The sequence below is a fragment of the Gavia stellata genome, chromosome 7, assembly GCF_030936135.1.
Source record: "Gavia stellata isolate bGavSte3 chromosome 7, bGavSte3.hap2, whole genome shotgun sequence".
Taxonomy (NCBI): domain Eukaryota; kingdom Metazoa; phylum Chordata; class Aves; order Gaviiformes; family Gaviidae; genus Gavia; species Gavia stellata.
The window spans coordinates 24,142,570-24,160,979 of record NC_082600.1 but is presented as its reverse complement, the minus strand read 5'-3'; positions in this window follow the sequence as shown (position 1 = coordinate 24,160,979).

Sequence of the window (18,410 nt, the reverse complement as noted above, 5' to 3'; positions counted from 1 at the left end):
TTTATTTTAGTAACAGATCTTATCTGTTCAGCAGGACAGCCCCGGTTCCTCAGAAAAAAAGGTGTTCTCTTGAGACTAGGATGTGTCTAGGAGACAGATCCTCCATCAGAGGTCGTGAGATCTCTGCTTCATACATTGTCTTCCAAGTGCCACAGAACAAAGCCAGAAGGGTCCAACCTCTCTCCAGAAACTAACAACTCCAATAAACCTTTCTTCATTGTTAAAAAATTCCCATCCAGATGGGATCCCTGCTGCTGAAGCACTTGCAACGTATCAGGCAGCCACAGCAGAGACTGACCAGGAAAGAAACAACTTGAATCTTTTATTTTCTACATACATTTTAGAAGAGCACATTTTATGATAAAAGAAAGGTCTTCAGGAGACAAATTCTTCTTTACTGCAGTAAGAATTAGGTCACTTGTATTAGAAACTTGCAGGAGGCATATTCAAAAGGTGACTACACCCACACTGCGTGGTTAAGTAGCAGAACTCTTTGCTGAAGGGTTTATGGAGGCTAGAAGTTCATACAGGTTCAAAAAGTGTCAGCACAAATTCATGGAAGCAAAAAGAAATCCCGAGGCTATTATTAAATATAAGACTGTCACCACAGGTTCAGGAACTCCATGAAACAAAAATGGTTAGATGCTAGGAAAATACCCTTAAAAACCCACATGATATATTTGCGAAGTTCTCAGTATTGCTCCTTGATATCTGGAGGCAGGATTCTAGATTAGATGAAACTTTTGTTTGAAATGGTACCACTGTTCTTGGGGTTTAGATTCCCAAAAGAGTATTGCCTTACTTTGCATTCAGGTACTTTTTCTTTATAATGGAGCAATTGAACCTTGGGCAGTTTGCTCTGAGCTCAGTTCTTGCCAATAAATGTATGATGAAAGGTGGCTGAATCAGGGCTTACTGCCAGCCAGTGCCAGCTGTAGCCATAGCATCAAGATACTTCAAGCTGGCAGTGATGGAACATGTGGAATAGCTGGAACTGAGCAAGAAAGGTTTCCTTCATGAATCTAACCAGAAAGATCCCAAAGGAGCTGGAATATATAACATTCCCTGGATTATCAAGAAGCTTCCTTACCTGAGGGATTATGTGCATGTTAAGTAATGATGTGATATCAAGAAGAAAAAAAATCTCTAATCAACTTGTGACTAGTTAATTGCCTTCTGGTGGAAGAAGAGTAGCTGGATCCTCCAAGGACAGAGTCTGGAGCTGAGAACAGGAGGCAGGAAGGAGAATTAGGGGACAGATTTAGAATGGCTGGCAGAGAATGAACAGGAACAAGCGAATGAAAATGGACAGGTGCATCTAAATAATCCTGCTGAGCAGGAGGCTTGTGTACTGAGACCTTGAGATAAAGGGTAACAAGCAGTACAGCTCCAGGATTTGGCCTGCTCTGAAAAGAGATGGAATTCTGAAAAAGAAAGAGCTTGAAGACACGGCATGATGGGGTCTTGAGTCAACCAGGGATGGAAGGTGGATCATCGTAAACAATCAACCTAAAGCAAATCCCCCCTCCAAGACTACATAGATTGTAAGCAGGAAAAAAGAGGTGTTGTCAGAACATAGGTTAGAATAATTACCCTTTCTAAAAAAAGAGAAATCTTAAAATGTTTAAGTAAAACCAAGTAAGATTAAAAGCATCTCTAAACAAATTTCCTCCTGCCCACAAATGAGTCCTTTCTTCCAGGCCTGGTCTCAGACCAGCAACACGGTGGTTTTCTGAGATACAGCAAATGGTGCACAGTCCCTCCTAAGTCCCCCGGAATGTTTATTTCCATCACCTCTCAGTCTTGGCTGTGTGTCTGTTCCCTCCTTCTCTCTGCAATGTCCTACTATCGCCTCTTGCTGAGCTCTCCCTCTCTGAGCACCCCACCCCACATGCTGAAAACTTGTCTGCCTAAGCACATGTAGTTACTCCTTGGGGACAAATCATCTTCCTGCTTTTCTCCAAAGGTTCCTGACCCCATCAGTCTCTTTTTAAAGAAACATGACATATAAACGCAAAGAAATAAAGCAAATGTGGCACATTGCATGGGGATTACAAGACAAAAGGATATGCGAAATGGAAAGTTGCATGTGCCCTGAGGGCAAGATCAACAGATGAGATGCCAAGAAAGTAACTCTCAGGAACTCTGAAAAAATGGCCAAAAACCTGGCCATAAAGTCTGAAAAGCTATTCTCCTAACTTGATTTATGCTGGTAAATTTTGTTATGTCTGTATTTGGTGGATGTCCTAAAGGTTGAGTTTATTCTATTTCTACCACAAAATGGAGCTTACAACAAACTAAGAGAAATAACACTGCTTTTCTAGACAGAGTAGATGTGGGGAGAATTTTTGGAACCAACTCTTAGTAAAGTCATAGTATAGTTTGTTCCAAGGGACTGTAAGGAAATCATAAGCACCACTCATATCTATCACTGTTGTTGGCTGCAGCAGTCTATGCTAGATTCAGTGTTATATATGTATCATTGCCTGTTTGGAAGTTATCACAAAATTGACTGTTAACTGTCTTGCACATTGCTGTAGACAGACTGTTTCAGAATTCTCAGCTCCTAAGATAAAATCCAAATTTTAATTTTCAGAATTGCCTATTGTTCCTATTCCACTGTTCTCAGGAATCTTTTGTAGACCCAAGTTTATACTCTGGTTTAATTCCTATCTGAATTTGAGGCACCAGGAGGTACACAGGGCCAGGCCAGGAAGAAAAACCACCTTATAGTTCAGTGGGTTCCTGGCTTATAAAACAAGCATAAGGTGAGGCCCACACTACTGACCTAGGGCCAGCTGGAGCTTCGATCTGAGGACACAACAAATGCATTTTCCTGACACTACCACTAAAATTCCTGTGAAACCAGTTGGCCCACTCTTTTTATCAACCTACCCTCCTTACTCTTTGAAAAATCTTGTTTGAGCTGTAATGGGGTGCATAGCCAAGTGCATCAGAGATGTTGATTGACTTGTCCTCATAGTCATCCGGTCTACTGGAGAACCATTGCTGCTTCCAGCCGTGGTTTTCAGGCAGCCTTTTCCAGACAGTATTTGCCACTTTTTCAATTCTACGTAAGGATCACATGTTCTTAAGGTATCCAAAAAAGACTAGAATAAACTTCTTGTTTTCACTTGTAAAGCAGCCTGTAGAGTATTTGTCCGCCATCATGAGAGGTCTATTGTCAGGGGGTGCATCTCCAGCTGAAGTCTCCATTAGCAGCTGTAGACTGGTACCTCCTTCAAAAGCAATGAAGAGAAGCCTCATTACTTTGGGACAGTACACTAGGCCATAACACCGTGCTACAGGCCACCAACACAAGGCTGTCCCAATTAATACTGATCCCCATTCAAAATTTCTGATAGTTCTGAAATACCTGTCTTCCATACCTGTTGACTCCTGGGAGAATTCTATAACCCATTCTTTATGAAAGATGAGTTGAAACAAACTAATACAAAATTTGCATATACATTTCTACTTTTAAAACCTGCAGTAAGTTTTCTTCTTTTTGTGGTATTTAATGTAATGGGATCCCAGTTCCTAACTAAGTGGTTTAGTAATGCAAACCCCATATGATAGGGTGTTCCCTGCATATTTTTTGTTCATTGTGGATTCCTAAGACTATTTATTATTCTTTTTGTAATTCCATCATGTTCTCTCTGGAGTACCTGTGACTTCAGCTAAGCACTGACCTTAAAAAACACTTTAAAATGTAACGTGACTGCTTTGTTTTCATCATGTTCATTGGAAGCTGCATATGGAAATAAGAAACGCTGGAAATAAACATCACTAAGAAATTGATAAATGCAAGGTAAATGTACAATATTTTAGAAGTTACAGTGTATATAGGGGACACCTATAACTTTTTTTTATTATTACTTTTACTTCTTTAAAAAAAAGTCTGGCAAAACCCATTATCTTAGAGTTGAAGCTGCTCTTTGTTCTGCTGTAAGGTAAAAATACTAGCCAACATACATTACGTAAAACAAAAAAAACCCAAAACAAAACAAAATGAATGGGTACTTGAAATTTGACCTTCAGAAGCAGCAGGAAAATTTTGAAAATAATAGCTTTTTTGGGTAGTAGCTTTTTCCCTCTCTTTAGAACCACCTGAAAACATGTTCATACTCACACATTACCAACTCCAAATTCACCTTAGGGAAACTGGTGTAAGAAATCCAAGCAGTTCTGGAATTAATGAAGCCAGGTTTCCTATGTCTCTGTGCTTTACAGTGGAACTGCAGTACTCTGTGACTGGTGTCACAACCAGAATTTTGGGGTTTTCGATAATGGGATGGTCTACATGGCACCAGGCCTGCTGGCATCAGATGGGACTCATCTTTCTCAAAGGGGAAAGACGGTCTTTGCTCACAAACTAGCAAGGCTCATTGACAGAGCTTTAAACCAAACTTGAAGGGGGAAGGGGATAATATCAGGCTCGTCTGTGACAAGCCATGGGATGACACGTCAAGGTTTGAGGGATGGGATGCTAGCAAGGGCCCTCAGCCTGTTGCTCTGAGACATGCTGGGTACACTGGAGCCCACTTGAAGTCTCCCAGAGATGAGCCAGGGACTCCTAAGGTAATCGGAGCCAACAGGGAAACACCAGTTAAATACCTCAAAGGAAATAAGGTGTTCCTCTAAAAAGGTGACATGACCGACAGCCCAGCTGAAGGGCCTCTACACCAATGCATGCAGCATGGACAACAAACAGGAAGAATTGGAAACCACTGTGCTGCTAGAAAGCTATGTCCTAGATGCCATTACTGAAACTTGGTGGGATGAATCCCATGACTGGAGTGTGGCTATTGATGGCTACAAGCTGTTCAGAAGGGACAGGAGAGGAAGAAGGTGCAGAGAGGTTGCTGTCTACGTCAGAAATTTATAGATTGTGAAGAGCTGTCTCTGAAGAATAGCCACAAGCAGGTTGAAAGCTTATGGGTAAGAAATAGACTGAGCCAACAAAGGGAACATTGTGATTGATGTTTACTACAGGCCACCCAATCAAGGCGAGCCTATTGACGAAGCCTTCTTACTCCAGCTACAGGAGGCACTGCGCTCGCAGGCTCTCATCCCGCTGGGGGACTTCAGCCGCCCTGAAATCTGCTGGAAAAGTAGCACAGCAAGCTGTAGGCAACTCAGGAGACTCCTGGAGTGCACTGAGGATCACTTGTTAAGCCAGGTAATAGACAGCCCTGCCAGAGGGGATGCGATACTGGACCTGATGGCCACCAACGCAAGTGAGCTAATGAGAGACGTCAAGATTGGAGGCAGCCTGGGCTGCAGTGATCATGCACTGGTGGAGTTCGCAGCCCTGAGGGATATGGGTCAGGCAAAGAGTAAACGCAGGACCCTGAATTTTAGGAAAGCAAACTTCCAGCTGTTCAAGGTATTAAGGTATTAGTCCTAACCCAGGGTGTTAGGACCCCCTGGGAAACTGCCTTAGGGACAAGGGAGCAGAACAGAGCTGGCAGATCTTTAAGGACACTTTCCATAGACCACAAGCGCTCCCAATCGCCATGTGTAAGAAATCAGGAAAGGAAGGCAAGACGCCGGCATGGATGAGTCAAGACCTGCTGGTCAAACTAAAGAGCAAGAAGGAAATGCACAGGCAGTGGAAGCAGGGACAGGTATCCTGGGAAGAGTACAGGGACAGTGCCTGGTTGTGTAGGGATGGGATCGAGAAGGCCAAGGCATGGCTGGAGCTGAACTTGGCAAGGGACACAAAGAATAATAAGAAGGGCTTCTATAGGTATGTCAGCCAGAAAAGGAAGGACGAAGGAAGTGTACCCCCGCGATGAACACAACTGGCAAACTGGTAACAACGGACAAGGAGAAGGCTGAGGTACTCAGCAACTTTTTTGCCTCAGTCTTCATTAGCAATCTCTCTTCCCACATGTCTCAAGTGGATGGACCTCAAGGCAGGGACTGGGGGAGCAAAGTCCCTCCCACTGTAAGAGACAATCAAGTTTGAGACCACCTGAGGAACCTGAACATGGATAAGTGTATGGGTCCTGACGACATGCATCCCAGAGTTCTGAGGGAATTGGCTGAAGTAGTTGCCAGGCCACTCTCCATGATATTTGAAAAGTCATGGCAGTCAGGCAAAGTCCCCGGTGACTGGAAAAAGGGAAAGGTCACACTCATTTTTAAAACAGAGAGAAAAGAGGACCCTGGGAACTACCAACCTGTCAGCCTCACCTCTGTGCCTGGGAAGATTATGGAACAGATCCTCCTAGAAGCTATGTTAAGGCACATAGAGGACAGGGAGGTGATTTGAGACAGCCAGCATGGCTTCACCAAGAGCAAATCTTGTCTGACCAACCCAGTGGCCTTCTATGATGAAGCGACTACATCAGTGGACAAGGGAAGAGCTACTCATGTCGTCTATCTGGACTTCCATAAGGCCTTTGACACAGTTCCCCACAACATCCTTCTCTCTAAATTGGAGAGGTATAGATTTGATGGATGGACTATTTGGTGGGTACGAAATTGGCTGGATTGTCGCATCCAGAGAGTAGTGGTCAACAGCTTAATGTCCATATGGAGATCAGTGACAAGTGGTGTCGCTCAGGGGTCCGTACTGGGACCAGTACTGTTAAATATCTTCATCAACAACAGTGGCATTGAGTGCACCCTCAGCAAGTTTGCAGACGATGCCAAGCTGACTGGTGTGGTTGACATACCTGAGGGACAGGATGCCATTTGGAGGGACCTGGAGGATCTCGAGAAGTGGGCCCATGTGAACCTCATGAGGTTCAACAAGGCCAAGTGCAAAGTCCTGTACCTGGGTTGGGGCAACGCCTGGTATCAGTACAGGCTGGGGGATGAAGGGATTGAGAGCAGCCCTGAAGAGAAGGACTTGGGGATACTGGTGGATGAAAAGCTGGACATGAGCTGGCAATGTGCGCTTGCAGCCCGGAAAGCCAACCGTATCCTGGGCCGCATCAAAAGAAGCGTGGCCAGCAGGTCCGAGGGAGGTGATTCTGCCCCTCTACTCCACGCTGCTGAGACCCCACCTGGACTACTGCCTCCAGCTCTGGAGTTCTTAGTACAAGGAAGACATGGACCTGTTGGAGCGGGTCCAGAGGAGGACCACAAAAATGATCAGAGGGATGGAATACCTCTCCTGTGAGGAAAGGATGAGAGAGTTGGAGTCATTTAGCCTGGAGAAGAGAAGGCTCCAGGGAGACCTTATAACAGCCTTCCAATACTTAAAGGGGACTTATAAGAAAGACAGGGACAGACTTTTTAGTAGGGCCTGTACTGACAGGACAAGGGGTAATGGTTTTAAACTAAACAAGGGTAGATTTAGACTAGATATAAGGAAGAATTTTTTTATGATGAGGGTGGTGAAACACTGGAACAGGTTGCCCAGAGAGGTGGTAGATGCCCCATCCCTGGAAACATTCAAGGTCAGGCTGGATGGGGCTCTGAGCAACCTGATCTAGTTGAAGATGTCCCTGCTCATTGCAGGGGGGTTGGACTAGATGACCTGTAAAGGTCCCTTCCAATCTAAACCATTCTCTGATTACCCTCAAACTCCTTCTCCACATTGTTACTACTGTAAGACCATATAATTTATATATAAGCATTGTGATTAAAAAATGTGGACCAACAGATAAAATTATAGATTTTATTATAGATTGTGTATATTATGCAGTTATATTACAGTTGTAGATTTATAACCAAATCAATGGCCCTATGCTTCAGAAATCAGTTCTGTGAGACACAGTAAAGTTACATACCTATGTCAGGTAGAGTGTAGGACAGCTCTAAGTTTGTATCACTCAGGTTCTCCATTGCATTTCCCTGTCCTGATCACTTTTGGACTAATCTGTCTTTCCTCCCACAGAGAACAGTAATGCAAAAAATGTAACATTGATATGAAGAATAAATTCCATATCCCAGTAAAATGCCAGAGGGTAGAAAAAGTGTATGTAACAAATTAAATTGGAATTTGGCCAGAACTTCCAGGTTAAATCATGGAAGCTGGCAAAAACTGTTAAGAAGTCTATCAAGAAAAGTGATGGCCAAAATCCTTATGCTTTTTTTAACAATCTCAGTTGAGAGTTATTCCAACTTAATACATTTTAGGCCAACCCACCACTAAAATCCCAGAAAATGGTATTAGCATGGGCTAGCAGTAGCTGGAGCCAAAGATAACTTTTTTACATTCAATGAAAATATATCATTAGTTAATGTTAGTTACTAAATGTTCCTTTCAAATGTCTTTTTAAAATTCAGAATATATTTATGTAGAATAGCATCTATCTGCTCCAATAACATATAAAACATTGACAGTAAAATTTGTCCTTGATGCTGTTTCTGTAGCATCAGTGACTACTCCTATCCATGTACTGCTTGTGTGTACAAAAACTTGTAAGTTCATGATTTCTGTTGACATAGCTACAGGACACTATCAAGTATCAGCTGCTTTTTCAACCTTACTGACATTAGTTTCAACAGGTAAAATTAGAACCTACATACTGATGTGTATTGGGTTTGCGTGGCAAGGTTTTGGAAGCTGGGGGGCTATAGGGGTGTCTTCTGTGAGAAACTGCTAGAAGCTTCCCCTATGTCCGATAGAGCCAATGCCAGCCGGCTCCAAGACAGACCCGCCGCTGGCCAAGGCTGAGCCCATCAGTGATGGTGGTAATGCCTCTGGGATAACATATTTAAGAAGGGGGAAAAACTGCTGCGTAACAGCAGCTGGAAGAGAGCAGAAACAACTCTGCAGACACCAAGGTTGATGAAAAAATGGTCTAAGAAGGGAAAAAGATGTTTGCCATAAAACAACTGCGGATCACAAAACCATGTAAAAGACATGCAAAACCTCTTAACTCCAAAAGGCAAGGGAATATGTAATTGAGGAGAACTGAATTAGTAAAATAATTGCAGGCTTTCAATGAGTGATTTCTTAGGATACAAAGAAACCGTAGTTTGGCCACCTTGTCATGAGAAACCAGAATAAGAAAACTTCTTTATATGGAACAATGCAATGCATGCTATTTTATTTTTGGTTTTACTTTGTATTTTAAAATATAATGCAAGACTTTGCTTTTCCATGAAATGCTTCCATAGAAATTTAGCTCTGTGGAACTTTCCAGCAACAATGATTTTTGTTCCATTAAACACTGCAATGGCTCAATCTCTTTGCATGTTTAATTGTATCCTGTTCCACTGACTCCAGTGGTGTCTTTTATTTAAGGTAATAAAGAACTTACCTTGGAATCCAGATGAAGCACACATGGATTGACCCCACCCTGCAGGTGGACATGGTGAATACTGCCTGACTTGTACCTACCACGCAGGTATATGCATCTAAAGTAGCTGTCTGTTTTCCCTTTTTATTACATGGAGATCTAGTCAATACAGTTAGAGAGTTTGCTGCAATTCATTTGGTCTAACCCTGGGTGTTTACTTTGGGGTGAGATGAATGATGCCATAGATCCCAGGTACTCAACTACAAAGGCAGGTTCATTTAGATGGAGGCATGTGTTCTGTACAACCCCAAGTTCAGTCAAATCAATCTCGTTCACACTCTGTAGGAGGCTATAGGCAAACAGCCTTGTCCCATTCAAGGACACCTCTGGAAACACTCAGTGATTCATAGCCAATGTAAAGACACACCCCTACTGTAACACTATAATACATCGCCAGGTTTTTTTTTTTTGGTCCATAATGGTAAACAAATCTTTTACCTAAATAAGTGTTTTAAACATACACTTTTGAAGAAAACTACTGATTCTTACCTCGAAACTACCATCTTCGTTTTTAAACAAATTTTATAGTAGAAGAAAAAAACAAAGAAAAAAATCCAAGAGCACATTGTTGATCTTAGAGACAAGTTAAAAAGCAAAATCAGACAACATAAATCCACATCACACATCTATATTTCACACAAAACAAAAAAGATCAATTACATAACACAGGTCTTTACAAAAGTTTGGGTGTTAGGCAAATGAATACAGATGCTATGCACTGCTTAGAAAAATAATTTATTTTGTTAGCTTACAAAAATGACGACGTTTCATGTTACACTTTAAATTACGAGTACAGCTTGCAACTTCAATACTGTAAAGGTACTATCTATCTCCTGAGATGTAATAAACGCTTGTGACCTTGCTTTCAGGAATAGGTTGGAGTAAGTCCCAAGTCAGTAAAAAGTAATGAAGGTTGATATTTTTGTTACTGCCTCATTGGCTAATATTTTATATTCTGATTGCAGAAAGTAGGTACAAATGTTGACATTAAATTAACATATGAACTTTCCAGGTAGAGCTTTACCCAAACTTAAACATATTTGCAGACTCTGTGTCAAGCTATCAGTTTACAGCAATTTAGTCATAGCACAATAGACAGCTTTCATGTACTTTGTACTATAATCACTTGACATGATCTCAGCACTTAGTATTCTGATTGGTAGTTATGCTTTATACATGAGATTTGATTCTGGCTTCATATTGGTATAAATCAGCCATAGGCATTCTGAAGTCACTGCAGCCACACAACAATAAAACTGGTGTGCTGGTGTGACACAGGAGTCAGACCTTGTCGTGGTTTAAGCCCAGCTGGCAACTAAGCACCACACAGCCGCTCACTCACTCCCCCGAGATGGGATGAGGGAGAGACTCAGAAGAGTAAAAGTGAGAAAACTCGTGGGTTGAGATAAAGACAGTTTAATAGGTAAAGCAAAAGCCGCGCAGGCAAGCAAAGCAAAACAAGGAATTCATTCACTACTTCCCATGGGCAGGCAGGTGTTCAGCCACCTCCAGGAAAGCAGGGCTCCATCACATGTAACGGTTACTTGGGAAGACAAAATGCTGCAACTCCATACGTGCCCCCCTTCCTTCTTCTTCCCCCAGCTTTATATGCTGAGCATGACGTCATATGGTATGGAATATCCCTTTGATCAGTTGGGGTCAGCTGTCCCGGCTGTGTCCCCTCCCAACTTCTTGTGCACCCCCAGCCTACTCGCTGGTGGGGCGCTGTGAGAAGCAGAAAAGGGCTTCACTCTCCGTGAGCACTGCTCAGCAATAACCGAAACATCCCTGTGTTATCAACACTGTTTTCAGCACAAATCCAAAACACAGCCCCATACTAGCTACTATGAAGAAAATTGACTCTACCCAGCCAAAACCAGCACAGACCTCATGCGTTTAACTGAGTACCACAAACTTCACAGGTTGATAAGGACCTGTGCTTCGGAATAACATGGTAACAATCTTCTCCTTTTATACTTCTACAATGCTTTGCTCCTAAACCTACAAGAGATGTTCTGAAGATGCAAATTGTAGACTTAGTTTTATGTGCGTCCATGCGATTCACAGAAAGTAATAGTCAAGCAGTAGTTTGGTTGGACTTGATGATCTCAAGGTCTTTTACAACCTAAATTGATTCTATGATTCTATATTTTTTTTATTCATTATGTAATTCTCAAGACTGCTAAGTGGGGTTTTTTGCCCCCTGAAGATGGCAGAAAATGAAAAAACTGGAATGCAAACACCTTGGGAAGCTATCTTGTAACAAAAATATCACAGGACAAAAAAATTTGTTAGAGAATGTCTAACAAATAGTCAAAACTGGTTTTATTTTGTGAGTCTTTTGATCAAAAAAAAAAAAGCCTATCAATAGAGTTGGTATTTAGATGTAAGGTATAATTAATTAGCTTCTGCCTACACTATGAAAGTTCCCATTTTAGGTACTTAATGAATTATTAGGTTTTGTTGAAAAACTGATGTGAAACAAAACATTTAGCTGGTGAGTGTGAAATACAATTGATACACCTTAACAGATTAACTAGCTCTCCTTTGAGAAGGTTTCATTATTTTGAAAAAGCTGTAGTAGCCCACATTAGAGTGGAACAAAGAGCTGTAATATTTCTGAATTTTGCAAATTTCACAAGCTTGTATTGATGCCATTTAGAAGTACAGCGGTTTTCATTATGTAACTAAATTTGGTTTACTCTTCTTGAAAAATAAAAGTGCTTACACAAGAGCCCAAATGAACTTCAAAAATAAAAGTACTTATACTTGAGCCCAAATGAACTCAAAATCCCATTTCTCAGATTTTGGAAAAAAACCTAAAATAGAAAAATGAAATAGTACCAAATTATTCTAAATGTTTACAGTTTTCTATGAAATTATTTTTTGTAAGATCATGGATTTTTCAGTAAATATTTGCTGCTCACCAGACCAGCACATATTGTAGACTTGCAGACCTCCAAAACACAATGAAAAAGTAGGCTGAGAAAATACTTCTCCCCCCTTTTCTCAAACTCAGCATGAAATCGTAACTCTACTGATATTAGAGACAAGGCCTCTGCTAGCTTTAGTGTAGTCGGGATTTCCAAGCACAAAGCATTAATTTTCTTTTTGACCAGTAAAGTTTTACAGTGTATGAACATGTTTATGCATGTCTATAAGATAGATATGTAATTGTGAACAGGACTGTACATGACATCTACATAGCTATTAAAAGTCTGAATGCACCTTCAGATTTCAGAAATAAAATCTGAAGGTAACTGCAGTAGTTCTGGTTATGACAGCAATGTCAGCTTCAACATGCTGCCTTCTCTGGTGCATTTTACAGGAATGAAAAGTAGCAGTATGTTTATACATACACACAGAATCAAACTCATGAGAAAGGATACACAAGATGAAAATTTAACAAAGAAAAGACAGATACACATTTTTTCACACAGATGTCCCTAGTATCCTGCTGAGAGTTGAGCTTATATGGGAACGTGGTCAGGGAGCCTTTTATATTAAATCAGAAGCTGGACTTCTTGCTTAACTACTGGCAAAGGTCTTTCAAGGACTTTATGTCAGGAAATAATGGCGTGTTGAGGAATTTTATTCCACTATGCCTATCATCTACATTATATTAACAGGTACAACAAGGTTTAATGGTATTAAACCAACCTTTCTAACTTCACATCAGTACAGAGACATCCCGCATCTGTGCAATTCATTGAAATTCTGAGGATTCTTTAAGGTGACTTTACAGTGTACTGCAGTGGCAATAGTCGACTGGGAAATGTCATGTAATACGTTCAGTGTCGCACGTATAAGACGCCTGGGCAATCTTAGTTTTAGAATTTCCCAACTTAAATGCTAGATCACGAGACTAATTTTGTTCCAGTTCTGGATACTAAATGTAAAAAAACCTGTATTTTACTCAAAGTAAAGGAAAACAAAAGATCTGGAGGCAAATAGCTCATGCATCAACTAACTTAATTAGGAGTGCTTGTAATCAGGTATCAGAGTTAGCTGCTTTTTTAGTTACCCCCAAATTACATAGAAACTGGCAGCATAAAATGACAAAACATGTTCCAGAACTCAAAAGTGACTAACATTTTTTTTCCCTCACACTCTCCAAGGAAAGAAAAACTTAAAAAAATCAGCATTTGCTAATAAGCACATATAGAAATTTCAGCTTCAAAAGTGATTCACAGTCAAAACCACAGTAATGCACTGAATGGACACTCTTACCTACAGTCTAAATGTTGATCTATTTGTCACTTTCTTCTGGTAATGTAATACCAAGGCTGAAAATTGAACATCTGATCTATTTGTTAAAATACATTGTACCAGCCAGCACACTATACATAGCACATCGGCTATCACCTATGGAATTATTTCAAGTCTGAGATTCAGTGCACAGTGTGCATAACAGACTTTCCCAAAGTATGGGACATAATTAAGTCTAAATCAAAGTGGGCAAGTCTCTTCACAATAAGAGATGACATGAAGTGGGATTGATGTCTGTCGATTAATATATTCAAAGATAGTATATAAAAGGCTGTCACTCTAGTGAAATTTAAGAATTTACTCACATTCTGGAAAAATGAAGTGTTTCATGACTTTGATAATTGATTTCTCCATTTTCACAGAGATTTTTATCTACCAAACAAGAATAATTTGTCCCACTTTTTTTAAACTTTGTTGATTAGTCTTTTGTTAATTTACAGACCTCTAATCAATCAATGGACAACGTGCTAACAGATTCACACTGCATGGCTAGTGAGCCTCACCGCTGATATTGCTCACACTGACTAAAGTTTCTGCATTTTCTAGCTTTATGACGGCACTGGAGACCTCTCCAGTCAAGACAGAACAAACAACTCTGTGGTTTCTGATGGACATATTGACATTCTGTTAGTCAAAACATATAACAAAAATTCCGCCAGCTACATGATGTCTTCATTGTTGCAGCTGTTTGGATGAGATTGTGTTGTCAGTGCTGAACCCAGCAGCAAAAGCCTCATTAAAAATGGTTGCACTCATTGAGCTCTGTACACAAAATAGCTTATGCCACAGATGCAAACTGTTCTCTTGGCCAGCAGTAAAACACAGTTCATCTTCGTCGTTTTCCACACTAAGTACAAAACTGGGTCACTGGTGGTTACTGTGAAGAGCCTAATGCCAGAACATAAATTGGGCTGGCTTCCCAGTTCATTGATTGTTTAACAATGTGAGTGACAGAGAAATCCACATTTACAGAATGATACTGTGTGATCAGTTGGACTTGATGATCCTAAAGTTCTTTTCCAACCTAAACAATTCTACGATTCTATGATAATCTTTAGCAAATTTCTGTATCACTTCTCAGAAATATTTTAGATGTCAGCAACTGTTTCTTCTGAGGGCAATTTGATATTGACACACTGAAGAAATATACTTTGTAATATGAGGGGTTTTTAGGTTCTAGACTAAGCACTTAGGCAGATCTCCTAAATTAGTTGTAGCCTCTTTTTATGCCTGGAATCAATAATATTTCAGGATTATTGCAGCAAAGTCTATCCTTTACTATTTTCCCCTACAAACTGACAGTAGAATGAATGGTAGCATTTAGAAAATCTAGACAAACGTAGTAAGACACATTTACTTTTGTCTGTGGGATAATCTTTAAAATTAGGCAGCATGTGATCTGATGGTAGTCAGTTTACCAAGTAGGTTTTATTTTAGCAAACAAATAAGAGTGGCAGAATTCATATGAGAAGAGATTATGTTACAAGTAACAACTGCCTTCAAAATTAATGTCATTCCCTGGGCATATCAACTACCAAAATTATTAATGTGGGGTAAGTGAAGAAATGATGGTATGTCTTCTGACATACTAGTGCACTGTAGATGGCAGATGAGAAAAGCAGTCTAAGATCAAAACAACTCTGGTCTGAAGACAGATGAAAATAACAGACAACTCAGGAACAATTGCTGTACTTACTCAAGCAAAACCCCTATTAAGGAGCCATGTCCCTATATAAAGATAGCAGAATTATCCTAAACAAATATCTTTATGCAATTGTTGTATCTAAATGTAATACTTTAATGAAAACATGTTAACAATCATATTCCAAAAATATTTAGTTCCAAATAGCACCAAGTAGGTACCTAAATAAAATTACCAGAAATTTTAGAAGTATCATCACTCCATATTTTCTCAATGCTCATGATATTACAGATTTTGCCACTATTAAGGCAAAAGAAAACAAAATCTCATTCTTACAGCCTGAGAAATGGCAGATGTGCAACTTTAGCTTTAGAAACATGAGAGCTATTGTTGTTAGCACAAATGATAAATGCTGGATGTTGCTGTATTTTAACCACAGCAATCTCTTTCATTTTTGTTGTCAACATTCCCAGAGGCGTTAGTTTACAGATTTTTGAAAGACTGAGGCTATCAGATTCTGCTCTGCTCTACTTCTGTATACAGCACTAAAATGTTCTTCAGGTTTAAAATCTAATTCACTTCTCTACATAGAAAAGCAAAACAGTTCATACTCACAACAGCCTAGACGTGCTTAGAGTAAATAGTTGAGATGAGTTGTGCTAGAGTAGAAAATATTTTAGTATGTAATAAAATAATTTATCCAAGATGGAATCTTACTTAGGGATCACTTTTATTTTGATGTAAATACTAGCTCTAAAGCAGTTTTAAAATTAAGACACCAAAAATGAAAGTGTTCTGAAATTTTAATTCAATCATGAGCTGCTTTCCATTCCTTCTACTACTAGTTTTCCTCTGCATCTGCTTCTGAATTCTACAGTTAGATCAAAAACACAGGAATTTATGTGATATCCTCCTGCACATCCATTTTTGACAAGGCTGCATCCCCAGATGCAGCTCACATTAACTTCACTATGAATTACTCCTGTGAGGTGAAGACAGGGCTTACTGAGAGATAAATATATTACTAACACACCTTGAACATGAAAAGTTTAACAGAGCCATGGTAAAATTCAACTGTAACAAGTAGTGCCACATAAATTTATTAATAAATTCTTCTGTACGTTGTAGATATGAGAATGTATTCAGGTTTCATACTACCAATTTTTAGCCATAAAAATGGTATCAGTGTTACAAAAATACCTACTTGTTTACTTTCAGGGTAATATTGTCACTTTCATTCATGAAAAATCCGTTCAGTGCTACACAGTGCAGAGACTGTGCCTTGTAAGCCAGAGACGAACTGATACGCAGATTCCTTAGATCAAAACTGGATTTTAGAATAGTATTTTCTTTGTTCTAAGGAATTTTAATATATCTTCTTTATTTAACTTTGGTGGGATAGCTAGTAAAAATGTGGCTGAGGTTTGAATATCCAAGGAGTACTTTCACCATCACTGAAGACTGGCTTCCATCAAAAATTTGAGAAGTAAATGTAAGAAAATGGCTTTGTTTTACACTGTAAAATTTTATTATTTATCCTGGACTGTTTTATTTTTATTTTGACATTTCTTCTTAGGATGACATAATTACATAATAAAAATAAATTATTTTGACTATTTAGTAAATACCATCTCAAAAGTAATTACAAATAAGTACTCAAGTCTGCTGTAAAACATTAAGTAACTGAAGGGCATAAAATTTAAAGGTTATTCAAGTGACAATTATTTGATGCTGAAATAAAGGGCCAGTGCATTTCTGAAAGCACAATATTGAACAACTGTATTTCAGGACAGCATTAAAAAAACATGGATGCCTGATACTAACTTGTTAAATCTGTATGTACTTAGTACATACATACAAAGTTGCCTGATTTACCAAATGCTTAACAGAACAAAGAAACAAACTACCATTTTTAGGTGTGATACCACATTTTTCGATTATTGGAAACTGCTGTTTTGGGCAAGAATCGAGGAATAGGTCATTAAAGGGTTAAAGTATTAAAAAAATCTGATTACCAGAAGGGACAGCAATTTTTAAGACCTGAAATATACAAAATGTTTTATTTAAAAATTATCTGTTTTTCTACTTTAAAAACTGAAACTGGTCAGAGGAATATTATTTCAGGCGAATATGGAAAAAATATTATTTCTTAAACCACAAAGGGACAGTTTCACATAATGTCATGAATGGAACTTTAGCCTTCAGTAAAAAGGAAACAAAATTCACTTTGTAATATGAACCTCTACCAAAGGTGGAAGAGAGACAAATATTACATGCTATCTGCACTGCCATGCCAAGAGGGTAAATTTAAGAAAGAATTTCCTGGCTTTGGAGTTCGTAAGCCTACTCATTAAAAATTCCTCCCTTTTTTTGTGGTTTGACTTCTTCCCTTCTGTTTCCCCAGCCCTTTTCGAAATTTTTTAAAAAGGGTATAAACCTCTGCTGAAAACCCAGTCACACGGCCAAAGGCATATGTACTAAGCACTGAGTATATTTGAAGTCTTAAAGCCGAAATTATTCGCCTAACAGACATTTCTCTCCTGCTTTGTACAAAAATCAATTCAATACTCGATCTAATAATGAGGGAGTTCAGACTGCTTATCCTTAGTTTTCTAACACTATAAAGCAGTAGTGATACTATTTTCAGGAAACACACTTCAGATTTCTGAGTTACAAGTGAGGAAAAAATGTATAAATACATAAAATGGTAAGAGCAATCAATATCCAGATTTTTACAAATTCCTTAGGAAAAAGAGAAGACATTATTTTTCTGTGTATTAATTCTCAGCTGAGACTCATAAAGCCCCATTCATTTACCAACAGGCGCTTTACCTCAAAAATCGTTTCAACTTCAGTAAAGTGGCTTGGGCATACATTTATCCATCAGCAACCCATCAGACGCCATTAAAACATGAGGTGTTTTGAGAGCATGATTTACTGTTTTATAATATATTTTAAAATTACCTTTCTATATTTTTAGCCATAATTTGTAGGTACCATAAAGTCTGCAAGCTGGTGACATTTTATTTTGCAAATTTTTGTTTCACCAGACAAACCAGCTAAAATATTTTAAACACCATATTTCCAGCTGTGCTCTGATCTAATTAAAAAAATAAATTACAAATGTTGGAAAGTAAGTTTAGTTTTTGGTAACTATGGCTTGAGCTAAACACTGCTTCATGCCATCCACACTCTTTGTACACCATGACACAAACAGGTTTCTATTTGTCCTG